Source organism: Corvus moneduloides, chromosome 10 (genome assembly GCF_009650955.1).
Source record: "Corvus moneduloides isolate bCorMon1 chromosome 10, bCorMon1.pri, whole genome shotgun sequence".
Lineage (NCBI taxonomy): Eukaryota > Metazoa > Chordata > Aves > Passeriformes > Corvidae > Corvus > Corvus moneduloides.
The window spans coordinates 11,902,780-11,919,988 of NC_045485.1; the positions used below are offsets into that span (position 1 = coordinate 11,902,780).

At 36.9% G+C, this 17,209-nt stretch overlaps 1 protein-coding gene across 7 annotated transcripts in view; it reads left to right on the top strand.

Moving 5' to 3' along the window:
• The window catches only part of PLS1 (plastin 1), a 42,960-nt gene that overhangs the window by 1,243 nt on the left and 24,508 nt on the right, over positions 1–17,209 (top strand). For 2 of the 7 annotated variants that reach the window (XM_032119050.1, XM_032119057.1), the window contains exon 1: positions 5,588–5,699. The exons of 2 other annotated variants lie outside the window; for them this stretch is intronic. The gene's annotated coding sequence lies outside the window, so the exon portion shown is untranslated. Of the gene's footprint in view, positions 1–5,587; positions 5,700–7,573; positions 8,237–12,522; positions 12,650–17,209 lie in introns of those variants that run through there. 3 more of the 7 variants (XM_032119051.1, XM_032119053.1, XM_032119054.1) reach the window with 3 other exon arrangements.

The following is a 17,209-nucleotide window of genomic DNA, read 5'->3' on the forward strand; positions in this document are numbered from 1 at the left end:
GACATCCTTGATGGACATAAGAGAGTTAGCAGGATACTCCTGGTGTATTAGGAAGTTCAAGAAGACTCTATTATCCTAAGAAATAAGCTAAATTTACTGAATCATGAGGTGATTGTTTTTGCTGGTAAAGCATAGGTGTGGCACAACAAGTGCCTAATAAAGAAGAGTGCTTTTGCTTGTAAGTCTCTTGAGTCAACAGTGAGATCATATCAATATAGGTATTGTAGAAATGCTTTCATTTGTCATAGGTAGAATGCTACATAAACTTGTGGTGCAGCTTTTTTGAGCATTTACTAAGCATGTAATTCAGGCTTTTTTCTTTTTTGTAATAAGTACTTCTAACAGTTCACTAGAGAGATCTCCTGCTCCCCATTCTTCACTGAGAATTTTACTTCCCAGTTGCAAAGCCCCATCTACTGACTTCTCACCACATCATCAAATTTCCACAGCTACCATGGTCTTAGAAGACTCCGCATGAGAATTCCCATAACAACTTCATTGGGCTGTGAGGATGTAAGAAGTCTCACTCACAGCACCTAGTGTTCTATAAACCCTCCAGGGAAACAGCATCTGAAACACCTGGTTTCATTTCTTGCTTTTCTTAAGCACAGGATAAGCACCTCAATAAACTCTTAGTTCATCTCCTTGTTTCTTTCTCATCTCATTATATTACACTTTTATGTCTCTTGGCCCCCAGGAGGAGAAGCAGTCATGTTATCATGCATTTGAAGACAGCAACTAGTAGCTAATGAAAATAGTGTGCCTTGAGACCATTCTTTGTTTTCTCCTTCAATGCAGCTGTTTCATATTGCTGAAAGGAATCTTACATGTGCAGAACTCAGCTTGCAGAACTTGGGGTCAGGGGAAGAAATTAATGCAGATAAGTACAACTATGTATGAAATTCAGTATATACAGCACTATCAAGATTTCTGCCAAAGCTGATGTTACTTTTTTTTAATCTTTCATTTTTTTTCCTGCTCTCTTCCCTACTTGGGCAGTCTTCTCACTGTATAGTTGCATGATTCTTCCACGCTCAAGCCTCTCTCTTCCTTGGCTTTCATTACTTCTCTACTACATGTCTCTGCAGGTCATTGTACTTATTTTAAGACACTGAGTGACTTTGCATTAGGCCAGCAGGTCTGAGAGTACAAGAGCATGTTAATTGTACTTTTATTCCCTCTGTTGTTTAATTTTGAGCTATAATTACTGTTCTTGGGGCTCGTGTACTCTGTGGACGTATGTGAGCTGTTCCCCCAGGTGGTTAGCATGACTGCAGTTCAATCTCAGCTGTCCTGGAGGCAGACAAAAGGAGTACATGTAAGTGTACATATGTGTTCCTGGATGCCGTCAGGAACTGTGAGATGAGATCATACAGGCTGCTAACGGTGGTGAGGGGAAGCGCAGCCGAGATGGTGCATGGAGGTCCTGTGAACCTCCATGTAGTTTCACTCTGTATCAGGGTGTGCTTATGGCTCCTCTGCAGGGCTGCTGTAATAACACCTGAGAGGCTGTGAGTACTCGAAGTCATGAAAGTTCTTGTCAGAGTAGGTGCCTGACCTTTGGACACTGGGCACTGCTCTTGTGCGCAGTAAGAATGTGGGTTTCAGCACTCGTGTGTTTTATCTCTGCCTCTGTTGCTTAGTCAACTGGGCTGGAATGAAGTGGCACAGATTAAAATTATGTGTCACCCTGAATATTGGTCTGATGAGTAAACAAAAAAAAGTAAAAAATGGAAACAATAAATGGCAGTAAGGACAACAGGCAAGCCAGAAACCTAAAAACGTATTATGTACATCCAGCCAAGCAAAAATTAACAGGTATGAGAAGAAAAAAAGTGAGGAAAGAAAACATATAACACTAAAATCTATTTGACTTCTATATGTAATCTTGACAGGTCCTAGTCCTAAAAGCACTTATTTGTGTTTTTTTTCTATGAATAAGCCTACTAATATACTATTGATAATGTAAAATATTCGAGTTATTTGGAGAGATGGCAGACTAGACATTCCTTTGGAACCTAGTTTTATTATTTGTATAGCAGCAATTACTTTTTTTTGTTTTTCTGCAATTACTACTTTTAAAAATAGTTGCCTATAAATATATTTTTCTTACTTGTTTCTTGCTTCCCAGTATTTCTAGAAAAGTATTATTCTTGAGGCTAGTAGCTGTGGAAGAAACTTGCAGAAATGCCTTTACTACCAGTATCAGTGTATATCATTAAGACTTTTTGAGTTGATAATTTTTGAATGAGAGTTAAAATTCCTGGAATCTAGTTTCCTAAATAAAAATTTACAGAATCTGGAATTTACTCTTTTAAAAAAGCTTGCAGCCGCAGTGATGCTTAAACATCCCTTAGTGAAGTGTAAAACTCTGTACTAGTCATGCTAAGAGAAAATTGTGCAGTGTGCATTTAAAATGTCATTTAAATTACATTTGAAAATTCTGAGTGTTGAAATTATGTAGGTTCTTTTTTTTAAATATTTCTTCAATGAAAAATTGTAGTAGCTACCATTGCTCCAGTTTTCATAGTGAGAAGTTGTTGTTTTCTGAAAGATTTATTATTAGGAGCTATAATTTTCCATCTGGTTCTATGTTCCATACTGATAAAAACTGGGAAAGGGTTTATGTATGGGAATATTGATATAAGTTCGGCTAAATGTCCACTTACCCACCCATTGTATTACTTACTATAGAAATAAGTGCAATGGAGGAGGGAGAAGGGGGATTCATGTTCTTTGTTCTTTTTCCATCTTTTTTTGGAAGGCAAATAAATTAAATCTATTTGCACTGGAACAGTATTTATTACTGCTTTGTTCCTTGGTGAGTATTTTCCCAGTACTTAGAGCCTCCACTACGCTGTGAGGATTTTGTCAATAGAATACATATCACATTAACAGACTGCTGTCTGGAAATTTCTAAACTGAAAAGTTTAGGGGTACTCTTACATGTAAGACTTCATGTAAAGTCTGTGTGTAATGTTTAGTTCCACCCTTCTTACTGCAGTAATTGATTAAATAAAATACTTTCATAGCATTCACCATGATGCCTGAAATACTTTCCATCCATGATAACTGTTGCCATAAAAGCTCCAAAAATCACCAGGTCTATATAAACAGCTTAAATAAATGGAGGACAGGACTATCAGCAAGTAACAGAATCTGGTCCAACATACAATTATCACTGGGAAGGGCTCCACTGTACTGTAGCAGATAATAAGGAAGCAATAAATTGTAAATGTAGTTCCGGGAAAAGATACTGAGCTGAGCAACTGCAATTGCTGTTCAACCTACAGTCGAGGTTTGAAGACCTTCTGTGGAAGGTGTTGTATTATTAGCTCATTTTCAGCCTTGACATTCAAGGAGAAAACAGTCAACTGGTGATGGTGTTGTAATTTTTAAAGCAATGTTAACAATGAAAATAACAACTGACATTAGTCACATCAATATGGATCAGGAATTCCACATTACTGACAGAACCACTTCTGCTTTACTGGTTTCTTTATTAAGAAACGTTTATTAAGGTTTTTTTAATCATTGCTGTTGCTAAATCTTTCCAAAAGGGCTTGAAAAGGAAACAGTAAAGGTGGTTTCTCTGTTCTCTGGTGTGTTATATCTGTGATAAAATTACTAATTACATGATTTCAGCTTTGATTCATCTGGTCACCTGCATGAAATGCTAGTGTAAGCCATGGCCTTATTATTTACATAATTATTTGTTTTGTTACTTCTAAATGTAACTTGATGAACTTCTAGGGTTTTATGTGGAGGTGTGTACTTTGTTACTGCTATTACATACAGGTGTCCAAGAAGAATTAAGGTACTGCATCACAATAGCTCATCAGAGAGACTGGTATTGCTAAGCCTCAGAAATAAATTATGCATAAAGCAGATTGTGTGCTTCTCCATGCCTGCTTTTGGTGGGAAAAGGATTATCAACCCACTTTCAGGGCTCTCTTGGCAGATGTTTCCTTAATAATAATGGGCACTAGGGAGAAAAAAAAAACTGGATCCAGTATTTCCCACTTTCATTCAGTTACTGTATTCATCCTTTCATCTCATTAACAATCAGTGCTAGAATAGACTGATTAAAAACACTGACATGTAGAAAAGCTGAAATATTAAGTCATGTGTTACCAGAAAGATTATATTTATTTGATTGTGATAGAAAGAATGTTTCTGTTGAAGATTCAGGACCTAGCTCTTTCTTTCAAACCAGGTGTTCTCTGATATGTTTTCTTTTCCAGAATTTTTGTAGTTTGGAATGTTTTTGTCTTGCTGATTTATCGAGCTCCTCTTCTAACTCCGCATCTCCCCTTCTCCCATTGTGTTTGCACATGTCCTACTGCTTCTCTTTGCACTAATTTATCACCTTATGACAAAGAGAAACTAAATTCTTTCTTTCATATCCTGAAGGTAGGATGATGTAAAGTAGTATGAAGTTTTCATTGTCCATTGAGCTTATTATATTACTTCTGCAATGTTTCTAGTCCTTCCAAGCTTGATTTATAGAATTAAAATACATTTAATTGAAGCTAGTGAGGGTTTCCTCCTCCCCTTCCAGGTAATATGATGTATTAGATGAGAAATAACTGAATATAAAGACGTATTTCATTTTGCTTATCATCACCCTTATCAGCCACTTAATTGTAGCTGAGAATTTAATTGTATGGGGCAGAATATTTTTCACACCCCAAATTACAAAATGTTAGAGTGCGTAAATTTAGATCACATCAATAATTCTTTTTTTTTGTAAAAGAGAGTTAGTTATCTTTTAAATCTTATCAATAACTCCCTCTTTTTAAAAAGAGTTTTTGCTTGGAGTTGTATATAGGGGTATTACTTCATTAGTTCAAGACCTATTGGACAAATTTTTCTAAAAGCTGATAATCTTCTTCATCTTAATCATTGACATTTATATATCTTTGATCTTTCAAAAGGGATTTCATTATTCTGCTATTACCAGAGATTAAAAAAAGTAATTAAAACTAATGTGTGCACTCCTTAAAATATCCAGAGTCTTTCACCATTCTGTTTGAATCTCAAACCTCCCAACTGGCCTCTTAACCACGGGCAAGGTGGTTTGGTCACCTCTTACCAAAGCTGCTCCTAAGAGAAGCTTGGCAGCAACACAAGACTTGTTTTTTGTCATGCCAGAGCAAATCCCTACTTCTGTCACTCTTGTTGTGTTTGTTTTCATAAGGTGGCTTGCACACTGAAATGGCAGCCCTTGTGCTGTGTGGAAGACAGCTACTGGGTCAGCCACACTGGGTTTTTTAATGAACTTCGGTCTGATAGACTCACTGCTTTGGAGAAAGTAGAAATTATGAAATTATCTATAATAATAGAAGCACATATTTTGGTTGCATTCCAAAATTTCTGCATGCTTTCCCTCCTGATTTTTTTTTTTTTTTGGTGTGGCAAATCTATGGAACAGACTCTTCTGCCATATAGTTTATTCTTTAGGCTGCCTTTCTGCTTTTTTTTACTAAGTAAATTAAGATCTAGGCATTTAAACTCAATAGGATTAATCCATATCAGCCCTCCCCAACGAAATAAGCACATGTTGGCTGAGTGATTGACTAGAGTCTGTGTGCTACCTAAGAAGTGCTTCATTAAGATGTCACTTCAGTTGTGCTGCTTCCTGCTGGACTCCTCACTCAGCAGGAACAGACCCAGCAATAGTAGGAAAGCTTGGGAAGGTAAGCACGGTACTGACTTGTGGATTGATAGTAACAGCTCAATAAATATTTCTGTGTCATGTTTAGAAACTTAAAAACAGGGATTTAAATATAGAGTATTGTTTAATGTTCAAGAGCATTAATTTTGGAGACTCAGAAATTTGAGTTATTTTTCATTAATTGTCACTGTGTAAAGTGACAGTAAACAATGTGACAGAGCTACTGAGTTTTTGTGAAGGTCAGTAGGAGGAGGGTGATTCCTTTGGTGCAGACTCGTAGCTAACTTAAAATCCAAAGCATACCAGTTAAAATACTATGTGAAATAAAATACTTATTTTATATGATCTCCTCCAAACACATGTTTTGTCCTTTGTGAAAGAGCTGATTTACCAACAAGGTGATTCATCTGTTGATCGCAGTTGATCATTTTATCATCAAAGAGTCACTTTTTAGCTACATATTTCATTTGCCAAACGTGGAAATTTGCTCTCAAAGTCTGAACAAGTGTTATGACCTAGGAGTGGTGTGAGAAGTATTAATGTTTTCCTTTGAAAGTGTCACAGTTTGGGAATTTTTTGGACTGTAATCTGTCAACTTTGCAGTGCTGTAGCATGTACTGCAGGCTGTGAGAGCAAACTTTATCATGGCGCATCTTAAAATGGCTAACACAAAACAAATGTAAATACATTACATTTAAGAACACGCAGAATTAGTGTTTCAGCAAAGAGACTCATCACAAAGGTTATCCGGTTTACAGTATTTTCTGTGTTGTATTGTTCCTGATAGTACATGGTAGATAACTGTATAATTGTATCTTTCTCACCTTGTGGGACGTTAGGTAATTAATTTTAAAGCAGCAAATTAATTTTTAAACTATCATTTTTTGTTTTGTAAAGGTTTTTATTAAACTAACAGTATTTTGTAAGATGAATGTTTTCATGATACTTATAAAAAGGAAACAAAAATTCTAATTAACAAAAATCATGAACACTTTTATGCATTGTTTTCCAGCAGGTGAATAAAATGTTAAATTTTCATTGTTTTAGTAGAAATGCCTGGATGTATCTTATGTATAGACTTTTTTTTAAACTCATGACTTTGTTGTATAATTGCAATGTATGGTTTAAATGCTTAGGGACATCTGCTTGTGTTGCGAGCTCAAACTATCAAAAACATAAATTGTTTAAACCCAAGATCTTTATAGGTTTATTTTTTAAAATTTTGATTTCTGATGTTTGCAAAAAAGATGGTAAAATTTTCACCAAAGCATCAGAAACTGTTTTCATTAAAGAATATAAAGTTATCTCCCAATCATAGGAATCCTAAGGCTGCGATTTTAAATAATTTAGTTAGAAAAAAATTTGCTCAGAAATTTTGTTCTTTTTCATCTACAAAATATGATTAAAAATGACAGTTGGCAACAACAACTGTAGATGTTTTATTCTGGCCTAATTATTAAGAACTACAGCACTAGCAAATGAGCTTCCTGCATGCCCCAGATAGTTTTCTAGTTTAGAAGGTATGAACAATACTCTATTTAGCTTTAGTTACTCAGATTTACTAATGTGCTCCTTTTATCCTCAGCACTTGGGCAAACATAGCTCCTTAAAGCTATGAGCTGGCAAACAGGTAGCACTTGGGAATCCGTGGGCTCTGCAGACTGGCTTTGAAATGCTGCCAGTTGCTTTTGCCACGTATTGTAGAGGACCCTCCTTTTACCTCTAGCTGGACCAATGAAAAAAGAAACCCAGAAATAACCTATGAATTTTCCATGACAGAAAATCCTGGCTTGCTTGCAGTATAGTAGCTGATCAGTCTAATCTAATAATCTTTTGAACCATGTGGAGCTGAAGGAGGCATTAGTGGGTGTCAGAAGGCCATACTGCCATCTGATAATTAATGAAAACTGGAAAACACTCTGGCAGCATGCATCTATTCAGTACTATTTTATAATTGCAGTTAGCCAGAGTATGAAGAATATGTGGCTATAAATTCAGTTGCTGAGGGCAGAATGAATGCATTTTTATTGTTACTCTTAATGATATTCACATGATTAACTTCTGGGGTGACCTTAAAACTAAGTTCATTAGTAAGAGTTAGCCTGTGTGTCTCTGCTGGAGTTTTACTATTTGTAGCAAGCTGAGGTTTCCTACTTCAGCTTCCAAAGAACAGGCACACGGCAGGATAAAGGCAGTTTCCTGAAATGTCACCGTTGTGCTGTTTTAACAACTCTCTCCTGTTCTGCCTCTTAGGCTGTTTGTTCACCGAGAGCTTTGTTCATAGTTCTGCTCTTAAGGTTATGTGGTAACTAAATGTCTTCTTCATGCTCAGAGAAGTGAAAAATGGTTTATAATGTTCTAGTTGGCTTAAGAAAAAGATCCTTTTCTGAAGTTATGAATGCCATAGAAGGCTAAAGCCTATTCCTCAGCAAAGAATAGAGCGTAACAGTATGTCCTACCTCTCAAGTGGCACTGAACCTGGAAGAAACAGAGGCTTGGGACGAGTACTGACAGCCTTGCAAAAGATCAGTGACATTGTAACAGATTAAACTGTCGAAGGTGAGTACACTTTGATTGGAATAGATGGAATGCAAAATCCAGCAAACTGTCAAAAACTGTGAAGCTCATAACTTGTGAAATTGTAATTTGGCACAATTTGTGGGGTTGAGAAAATACACTGGAATCCGTTTAATTCTAAAACAAATTTCAAGTCTTTCCAGTTACAGAGCAGGTCTTAAAAAGTTAATCTGATAATAATGGGAAGTATTTGAAAACAGAAGACAGGTGTTATTCCGTATTTCATGGGTTTTTTAGTTCCTTAGGGTCTGACTTGTGATTTTTTTTTTTTTTTTAAAGTTGTGTTTGTAATCCAGACCTGGTTAGCTTTTCTGTTTAGTAATTAACTAGCAATGCTATAGTTTATTGAAGAAGTACAAGAATAATTAAAGCATAAACCCTGACCTTTGAGTCTTATTTGAGAGTACTGGGACTCCCAAAAAGCCTCTCTGTCAAATGAGGATCCTGTCAACACATCATGTGCTCTGAGTTTTTTATTGATACAGATATTTCAATAAGAATTTCAGGATGTTTTCCTACTGAAATTTCCTTTAAAAATAATGCATCTTATATTTGTCATTGTAGTTGCATGCTAACAAAAGTTGCATGGTCCTAAACCTAGACAGAGAAAGGAAGTGCTTAAGTATCATTTGCTGGTGTGTCTTCTAACTCTCTTTTGCTGTCATAAACTTGATATGTAGTGTCAGCCTAGGCACAAAAGAGTGACTTGAGGTGGGAGTTCTTGAATGAACTTGCTTTTAGTAGTGTAGCCTTTCCATTTATATTTTAGTGTAGTTTGCTCTAATGAAATGTCACAGAGACACCAAGTTTGGACTTAAAAAAATAACTCTGTTCTTCAGAGCAGTTACTGGTAATCAAATGGATTTTATGAGCAAACTGTTTCCTAGTTTCTCATAAAATTTTCTCTATGTTAATGATACTCTTTCCCATCTAACATGTATTTGCATGCTGAAACTACTATGATGCTTTGACCTTCGTAGGAATTCATTTTGCCACAATTCCTGTGTTTGGCTGCTGTAGTGTTGGTTCAGCCTATTTTTTCCTTGCTTTTTGGTCTCAGCAGCTGAGGTACCAGCTTCCAGTGTTAATTGGAAAGCATGATCCTTGCCAACTGTGGCCCTCCAGAGACAGGGCATTTTCTAGGCCACTGGGTGGATGCATCCAGAAGTGATGCACGAGCAAAGATACTCATATGGGAACAAGGTCGGTAAGGCAGGGGAAGCCTTTGGAATAGGAAGAGCAAAAAAGATGCTTGATGGGAGCTTGCACAAGTTCTCCAGGAAGGACGGTCTAGCACATTTGTGTACAGGGAAGCCAAATGATGAGTCAGCACGGGACATAGGTTTCAGTGTAATAAACTGATTTTTGGAGAGTATCAAATGATCCATCCAGAAGGCAAATGATATTGCTGGTGAGAAGAGATAAGAATATATGAGATAAATGAAAAAATACATTATGTTGATTGAACTTCTTCTGTTCAAGGCTCAGTCAAATGGTTCCTGCACCAGTGTAAACATTTTGATGTTTACACATGCAAAGAAGTTTCTTCTACCAATTCACCTTAATTCTAACTGTTACTTCCTTGCTAATTAGTTTGAATATAGTTCTGCAGTCATGGATTACTTAAATACATTGCCATGTGTGAAATGGAAAAGTAGGAGTTTTGCTTCAAGAAAAGTGCCTTTAAATGTTTCATTTATGTTCAAAACTCCAGCTTCAGATTCTTGGATAAAAAGATGAGATGGTGGGGTTGTACATTTTCCAGTGGGCTTGAGGGGACACTTATTACAAGATTTGCTCAACAAATGGAAGGTCTTCTGTGTGATCTCATGTCTCCCGAGAGAATTCCTTAGTCCCACTTCTGACCCTGTTTTTGCCTATTGTTTCCTTTGTTTTCCTTTGTGTTGCAGTTGTGTGTCATTAATACCATGTAAATTTTATTGCTGGATGCGAGACTTTTATTGGAAAAATCAAAATATTAGTATGTCTGTGACTTTCTGTGTAATGAGCTATGGAACTGAGACTTTGAGTGTTTACACTAACACTTGTATTTCCATAGCAGCCCCAAACAAGAACTGCCTCTGTCTCTCTTGGAAGGAGATTGCAGTTGCATTACACTTAAGTTATTTGTTTCTAAAGTTTTCATTACTTTATTTATGGCATGATTACTAGAGATGCTGAAAGTCCAGCTGGCTCCAGTTGAAGCTGTTGGAATACAACTGAAAAACTTGTTCTTAATAGCCATGGTACCTTTGCTGTGGTAATAAGGAAGATGTCCTGTACCTGAATGCCTAAGTAACTAATCTCCTTTAGGCCAACTGTAAGGCTTGATAGGATGTTCCAGAGCTGAACTGCTTTAGGTTGGTGGCACATCTTCCGAGCTTCTGATGTCATCCAGGCATTTACACTTGTGTCTCCAAGCTGTTTGCCTACCAAGTCATAGGCTCAAACATCTTTAAAAAGACATAACAGGACCATCCTTTTCTACTGTAGAATGTAGTAACTCTATTCTTGTTTATTCTATTTCATAAGCTACTTTTATTCGCAATGAATTCAGAAAACACTTTTTAGTGGAAACAGTCTTATTAGTGGATAGTTGGTATGTTTATGTTAAAAATGAAGTTCTTATGCCTTTTGTGTTCTTGATTAAATATTTGTGTTGAGGAATGGAAACCATGAAAGATGTTGAGATAGCATAAAAGGTAATTAAGATTTATGGCTTGAGTCTATTCAAGTTCTTACTATGCTTCCATTTTCCTTGTGTCTATACTTCTCTTGACATAATTCGGATACCACGTACATGCTGTTATCCAACTTTCACCAAGGTAAGGGCTGTTCATAATAAAAGTGAGAGTAAGTGCCACTTTAGCAGATTCACTGTATCCAACTTTTACTTTGGGTCAGAGTTTTTTGAATCTAACCATGTTAAAAAGTCAGTAGGGAAACTTTAATTTTGTGTCCCTTAATTTGTTGTAGTATTATGGCACACATTTATTATTTTGTATTGTACACTTTGATTCTGTACTCCATAATTTATTGGAAAGGTAATGTATTTAAATTACATAAAATATGAAGATTGTTAAGATACTGAATTTTGACATTTTTATCACATAAAACATAAATCTCATCTCAAAAGTGGGATGATTTTGCTTCAGATTAAGGGGTACATTGTTTTTGTAGACAATCTGATCTTGTGTTCTGAAAAACAGAAGTATTGTGTCTTATCAAGAGATCTGTAAGAAAAATCTTGTTTCTGTTTTTCTAATACTGATTTGCCTGGTATTTTCAAGTCCTAAAGAAAAGCTTCTTGTTACATGGAAGCAGCTTTGTTTATATATTTGCCTGGAACTGGTTTGCTGTCAGGTAGGGAGCCCTGGACACACTGTATTACAGAAATACACAGATTTAACTCCTTTGCTGTTCTGTAACTTGCAAAAGTGACCTAACCAGAACTAGTATTAGGAATGACAGTATTTATAAATATCAGAAAATATAATTAGAATGTAGTAACTTGTGTGCACAGCTCTGGAGGGCTGGTGCTACTGACTTATGTCAGCTCAGTGTCCCGGTTTCACAGATAAAGTCACTATTTCAGATTTGCTCTTGATGGCAATACTCACAGCTCTGTGTTGGAAGCAGGTGAAACCTGTAGAACTCTTAGAAAATCAGGTAATTAACCAAAGCAAAATGGGTCACGTGATCTGAGATAATCCATTTGGGCAAATTCAGCCCAAAATGTTGGTGTAGCTAGACTGTAAACAGGTTAGGTTTGCAGAACGCTTCATGAAAGATGCTTCCAGCATGCAATATCCTTTTTTCAAAATTACTTCCCTACAAGTGGTGTAGGCACAGGTAAGGTTTCTGTTGATATATCTTATTTGGAGTGCTGAATGCACCAATACAAAGCACAGGCAGTTTGAGATCCTCTTGAATGATGCATGCAAAGGAAACTGCGTGAAACTGATACTGTTGATAAATTTGCATGGCTATTCTGTACACTTAGCAGCCAAAGGAAGCTGGAGGCATTGTGTTTGTATGAAAAGGTATCTTTCTGAAATAAGCTTTTATCTGCCTTATAAGAGAGTTGCTCTCATTCCTGACCTGAGCCTCATGAAATTGTTTTGTACTTACAGCATAGTAAGTGAACTCTGACCAGGCCCATGATCAGTCTAGCAGTTAGATATCTGAGCTTGTTTTACTGTTTATGCATAAGTCATCCAGGTTTATCTTAAAGGCATAATGGAAATGTTGATTCTGTTTTTCACCAGAGTTACTGTACTATGTCGAATAAATTCCTATGGAGTGAGTAATTAATTTCAGTGTACATCTAGTCCTTCCATGAGATACACATTTCATGGCCACTGCGGCTGGTTTGCTAGCCCTCCTTTAGCAGAGGTCAGTGCATACAGTTTTGGACGAAATTAAAAATACTGGTTTTCCCTCTTAAGTTGTACCTTGTTCACTATGTAATGCCATTCGTAAAAGACTGAGGAAAATTCCATGAATTATTGGTTTATATAATATTTCTTCATTGTTATCCTCTAACTTCTAGTAATTAAATACTTTTGATCATCATAAATATATCCAGTCATGTTTATAAGCCCAGGCTGAGAAACATTGTCTGAGTGTTCCAGGTTGTGAAGCTTCAGCTTGTCTGTATGATATTGCAAGAACTTTGCTCTTCGTGCTACTCTGCTAATAACTGTAACCAATATCATAATTATACCCCGTCTCTTCTATCAAAAATTAGCCGCATGTTTGCAGTATCTTTATATATATACACACAGGTATATATAAGTATGTAGCAAATTACTTTGACCTTTTGGTGCTCTCCCATTTTTAAGATCAACAAGCATCCTCTGCTGCATTTGGAGTGGATCTATTTTTTTATCTTTTTTCTTTATAAAACCCAGTGCTCATCATTTTACAGGTGTATTAGATTAGTTCTTTCTGAACTAATTAGATGGCTGGCCACACCTGGGATACTGCGTCCAGTTTTGATTCCTGCCACAAAGAAATGTGGACAGGCTGGAGATGGTCCAGAAAAGGGCCACAAAGATGATCAGGAAGCTGCCATAGGAGGAAAGACCGAGAGAACTGGGTTTGCTCAGCCCTGAGAAAAGAAGGTTTACGGGAGACCTTATCACCATGTTCCAGTATTTAAAGGGGGGTTACTCCCTTTTACAAGAAGTTGCATGGAAAAGAGGAGGGGCAATATCTGCAAGTTGCTCCTGGGGACATTCTAATTGGTCATAAGAAGACAATTTTTCAGAAAGAGAACTGTCAGTCATTGGAATAATCTCCCCAGGGTAGTGGTGGGTTCCCCAACATTGGACACTTCTAAGATTTGGCTGGGCAGACTGCAGGACCATCTTGTCTAGAGAGTGCTTTTGCCAAGAGAGGTTGGACTGGCTGATCCTTGAGGTGCCTCCCAACCTGGCATTCTGTGATTCCGTGACTGTTCCACAATCAAGGCCTCTTTCACTTTGGATAACATACAGTGCATTTCTTTCCTAATAATGTCTCCTGCAGCCTTATCACCGATATGGGAAAGAAAAGCTATCTTTCTGTATCCTATATAAGGGCAAACAATAATAATAAAATTATAAAGTCACTGAACTCTAATGATTATTCATTTTGTCATAAAGATTGAGACTTACCACAATAAGATAAAAACTTCAGTAAGTTAAGGTAACCTCCACTGCTCTTTTATTACAGACCACCAGTGCAACACCTAAACAATTTGTCCTTTCACAGTGTTAAAGGATCGATTCAGTTGGCCCCTAATCATCTTTATATTTGAAGGACAAGAATAATCTTGTCCTGTAAGTAAAAAGTTCTTTCAGTCTAAGCTGAGCTGGGGAGGGAAAATGAAGAAATAAACGGAACAAACAAACTTGGGTAGTTTTATCTTCTTGGAAAACATCAGAAATCTCTCTGTGTGTGTTCATATCAAGATAACATTCTGTATGTTAGTTCCAGTGCTCAAATCTTTATTGTATGCAAATATTTTCAGCAGTTTTTAATTAGCCTTTCCTCTTCTTTCCTTACTGACTAAAGGGAATATGCAATGCATATTCTTGTTTTAGAGTTCCTTTTGTATGTCTTATACCTTATAATGCATTATTTTCTCACTAAGACTGGATGGAGCTCCTAGTTTTTTCTGGTGAGAGATTAAAAGACACTGATAGTGCTTGAAAGCTACCCTGTTCTCATCACATCGACTTAAGGAGTCCTGGATAACTAACCCAGGAATACCTCAGGTTAAACTGTATTTTGGGGGGACTTTTTTTCCATTAAAATCGATAGCAGGTTTGATTCAAAGCCAAATAAGAGAAGGAGAATTTTCATGTTTGTAATTATAGATAATACATAGTAATAACCAGCTGGTTGTTGACATAAAAGCACAACCTGTATATGCAAATGATGCTCTTTGGCTATCATTAGACACAACAGCTTTAAGAATGATGCAGCAATAGGCAGTATTTGCAGCAGGGAGAGAGGAGGTGTGTCCCTGATACCAGACAAAAAGAACAGCAACAAAAGAAAATAAGCTCTCGAGTCAGCATTCTAAACTCCATTGTCACTGCTGTAGCAGCTGCATGTGGAAATGAGGCAAATAGAATTTGAAATGAAGAGCTGGAAAAGAAATTGCCACTTGCCTGCATGGATGGAGACAACTATTGGGCCTGATTGCCAATTAACTGCTCTGTTTTTTCTGACAGCTTTGATAACAGGTCAAAAATGTGATGAGAACTGCTCTTTGACCTACTCACTTCATCTTTTGTGGTTGTTCAGCCACAGATACTCCTCTGCACACAAAGAAATACCACAATCGTACCAACAGTAATTTGTATCTGTCTTATGTTGGATGTGGATGATTTCCAGGAGACGCCTGTGAATTGTCTTTAGATTGAAAAAGCCTTCCAGGCATAGAAAGCAGGCTGGGACTACATAAATATTGTCAGTTCACATTAAGCATATTTTCAAGGACTAAAGAGGATCAAGGGCACTTCATCAGCATTAAACAGTGTTTGTACCTTCCCTGTCCTGGAGCAGTGGGAAATGGTTTAATGTAGGCATAGACTACAGAAAATCGAAGTGTCATATGAATGCCCTCAGAGTACAGAGAAATGTTCTCTGTAAATGAATATACCTTTCAACAGGTAGTCATAGTTCTAAGACATAGGTAAAAAAGGAGGCTAAATCTTGTCAGAATTGCCTGTGCACTGAGTCATCTTGGGTGGTGATGAGCTTGGGTGTGCAAGGTATTTATTAGCTTGGACAGAAGGTCCCTGTTTCCCTACTGAAATGTCTGACTAGTTAAGGTGTTGTCTCTGTTCAAACTGTCTCTCCTGAATGCCCGAACCATGATTGCAGCACTTTTGCCATTTAATTGACCAGATAATTTACCCTGTAATGATATCATAGGCTATTTAAGGCTGTCTCTTTAGAGCGGTTATTAGCTTTATTTATCTGCTTCATTCAAGAACAGATGTTTCTACTGTGTAACTGAAATAATCAACGTCTTTGGAAATCAAAGACTGCTATTTTATGAAATAGAATATGATGGCAAATCTAAATTAATAATCATAAAAGGGCAGGAGTGAAACTAATTGCATGCAACTTTGCAGAAATTGGTGAGATCTGAGTCATGATAATGGTAAATAGTTAAAAACACTAATGGTGCCAGCAAAAATGCTGTTGTCTTATACTTGCTTAGCTAAATATTTCACTTATGCTCTGTCATGCCATTTCAGAGGAGTGTCATCTGTTTGATTTTTTTTTTTTTTTTCGATTTGGAGTACTTTAAATTTCCTTAGTAATTTGCATTTAAATGTTTTATTTTTTTTCACCAATTTTTCCACAGTTCATTATTTCTTTAATTGCCACATCAGGTTCCCAGTGAAGGTACTTGCACTTCCAGAAATGTCTGTGTGAAGGGTTATTTTTTTCTGAATATATATTTTAATTTTTTTTTTTGTTTTGAGTATGAAGACTGCTACATGCTGTTAGTAAGCTTAGCAAAATGGGTAAGAAGGATTTTAGTACTTAAATAAGATCTAGTGACATGAAGGAAAAAGACTTAACTTGCCACCCACACTCAAGGCCACATCCTGTGTGACCCACAGGAACAGTCCCAGTGAAGACACAGAAAATGCTAACCCAAGTAAAGTAGACAAGATCTATTTAAAATAACCCACTGTTGTTTAAGAACTCTGTTTATATAGCATCAGGGAAGAAAAGTTTTCCACAGAAGGTGGGAAACAAAGGTACAGTCTTTCCTAAGGGCATCCAGAATGATTAATGGTAAAACCAATTGTTGAAATCAGGTTTCCTCTTCTAGGGTCTTGTCCCATGGGTAACAGTCCTGTTCTGTTGGTAGGCTTGGTTTTTGGGGAAGAAGCAGCTGCATATAGCAGATCTGAATATATTTATTGTGAACTTGGTCATTCCAAGAATATATTTTTTCTTTCTCTAAAGCAAAGGCACTAAACCAGAAGGAAAACTTTGGCAAGTTTAGAGTAACTTTGATGAAAATATTTATGTGAGGTGTATTTTTGCCACTTTTGGCTTATAAAGTAAAAGCAAAGATGAAACTTGGATGTTTAGGGTAGGCACAGCCCCACCTGTAGCACACTGTGCTCTTTCTCCAGCCAGGTGCTGCTCAGAGCTTAGTGCAGACAGGTGGTGCTGCCCTGGCCTTGTCTTGTGTGTGCCAGTGGCACTGCACAGTGCAAAATGGCAAATACAAATATAAACTTGTGTGTTGAGACAACTGTGTGTGACTTCTTTACAAAGCTGCAATTACTCCCAATAAATCTGAATCATCCTGTTGTAGTAAAGCTTTGATAAGAGGAAATGGGCAAAGATCTTTCATGGGAGCTTATCAACCCTTGTGAAGGTGCCTTCAGTTTTGTTTTGCTTTTTTAAGGAGGTCAGGAGAGAAAGATT